Genomic DNA, 2,451 nt, shown 5'->3' on the forward strand with positions numbered 1-2,451 from the left:
TTGACATTATATTTCTCAAATCCCATGCACATAGCAAAATCCCACCTCCCACACCAAGAAACACATGACCTGGGAAGAGGCTTGATAGCAATCTATTCCTGTGCAAAAGAACCCTGAAATTCCCTTCTGGGAATTTCATCAGCATCAGCAAGCAGGTTCCCCCTCCCTTTTTATACATTCTTCCATGATCAACCAGCCAGAGAGGCAGGTTTGAATCTGTGACATCATTGCCAGCTGACCCTGAAATAGTGTTTGCTTTTTGTAAACCCACACTGCAGCATTGGAATCCATGCCCTCCAGTCAGAAACCCCTTGTTCACCATCAGCACAAGCCTCCTGAATGCCACAGATCAGTTTAAAAGATGTTTATGAATCTTTCAAATGATGAGAAATACAATAACTTACAAACACATTCTTTTGCTAGCACAGATCAAGAAAAAAAAGGGACACAAAATAGTCTAGATATCCATGACCTTGCAGTGCCTGGCACTACCTACACAAGACCATCATAATAGGAGGAAAAGATGATGACATCAAAATCAAAGAGAGACTGATTGAGAGGAGGATGGGTATAATGGAGAGTAGAGTTGCAAAGGGAGGGAGAGAATTACTATGGTTTATTCTCTATAATTGTGGGAGTTGTCAATAAAATAAAGAAAGGGGGCATAGTTTTTATTTCTGTAAGTAGAAAGTTAAGTAAAAAAATAGTATTGGTAATGGTCAAAAAACAGCATAAGTTAATTTGCCTGATAATATTTTTTTTCTTTCCTTTTCCTTTTATTCTCAGCCTTGCCTAGACAAGGCCTCAAAAAATTGGTTTAAGACTCAGAGTTGTTCCTCTCCATGGAAATCTTTAGTAAAAGTCAAAAGATTTACATGATCTGAAGAGAAACCAGAGTATGCCTGACACTATTTTAAAGGCTAACAAAACAATCCATTTCAGACTTATTATAAAAATAACCCACATTATGCCTCATGCTTGATTCTATAAGACCCTTATTTCACTTATGCATGAATATTACAGAAAAATTATTTAGAGAAACAAAGTTCTATTCACTATTCTCCTTCCTATACACTTTCCCAAACATTACGTGATAGCTGATTCTTGCCAATATAATTCTACTTAATCATTTTTATGAGAACTAAGTTGCCAAATTTTTCATCAAACATTCACTAAATATTGGAAAAACACAGACTTTGTGGTCACATTTAATTTAGTGTTATACAAAAAGATTATGTAAAGGCTGCCCTCATATACTCTAAGCAAATGGAAGAAGTGGGGTTCTTTTCCTGGTCGTCTGCAGTGGTATCAAATTTAACCTTGGGATGCTTGGAAAGAAATATCTTATAATGGGAACTAGTAGAGAAGTTAATCCAAATTTCTCACTTCACTTGGCATAAACAATACCTATTTCACATCACATTTAAGCATGATTATCTTGGTCTTTTGCTTTGAAAATATTATAAAGGAAAACAAAATACATTGGACTCCAAGGAACATATTTACTGTTTTTATAAAAGGGCCATAGAGCTGGGAAGATAGCATAAGTACTTGCATATGATTCCCAGAACTCTTGTAACAAAAAGCCAGGAGTAAAGGACACAAATGGAACCCTGGGGTTAGGTGACCAAGTAGTCTAGTCAAATGGGCAGCTCCAGGCAATAAGAGAACTTGTCTCAAAAAAAAACAAAGGTGTAGCCGGGCGTGGTGGCGCACGCCTTTAATCCCAGCACTCGGGAGGCAGAGGTGGGAGGATCGCCGAGAGTTCGAGGCCACCCTGAGACTACATAGTGAATTCCAGGTCAGCCTGAGCCAGAGTGAGACCCTACCTCGAAAAACCAAAAAAAAAAAAAAAAAAAAAAAAACAAAGGTGGACAGCTATTGAGAGGAAAGTCACTCTAGGTGTCCTCTGGCCTCCACGTGCCAGCACACCTGCATATACTGTATACACAATCACACACACACACCATGTGTCAGCAATCACAAATTTTGATCATATTTTGATAGTAATATTAATCTTCACTGTGAGTATAATTTTAATATAACCAGACAGCTTAACTGTCACTAAGAGAACTCTATCATTTTTGCTAACTGGCTGCCTTTTGAGATTAGAATACCAAACACACTGGGAGGCTATCAACAACCAAAGCAGAGTCACAGGCCTCAATCTACATTTCATCTTCTTGTCATCCTGGACAGACTCCCTTCAAGACAGTAATGAAGAGTGCAGAGGGAAATCTCCCACAAGATGAGGACAGTAAATTGATTGCTGGCAGCTAGCTTTGGACCTACCTCACCCCTCCCTTTCTACAGACTCATACAAAGATTGCGTGAGCGTGGGAGTGTAAGGCACTGTTTTTCTTCAATTGATAATGAACAAAATGCCAAAGTAGCGACCCAAGGTCACAGAAAATGGAAAACACACCGTAGGCATTCTCATTGCTTTTATGT

At 38.6% G+C, this 2,451-nt stretch overlaps 1 non-coding gene across 1 annotated transcript; it reads right to left on the reverse strand.

The window, feature by feature from the left end:
• Positions 1 to 784: 784 nt before the first annotated feature.
• On the reverse strand, positions 785 to 900 carry LOC123453797. Its single transcript, XR_006632975.1, has one exon. It is a non-coding gene; the product is annotated as a U5 spliceosomal RNA (small nuclear RNA).
• Between the last annotated feature and the right edge of the window lie 1,551 nt (positions 901 to 2,451).

Source organism: Jaculus jaculus, chromosome 12 (assembly GCF_020740685.1).
Source record: "Jaculus jaculus isolate mJacJac1 chromosome 12, mJacJac1.mat.Y.cur, whole genome shotgun sequence".
Lineage (NCBI taxonomy): Eukaryota > Metazoa > Chordata > Mammalia > Rodentia > Dipodidae > Jaculus > Jaculus jaculus.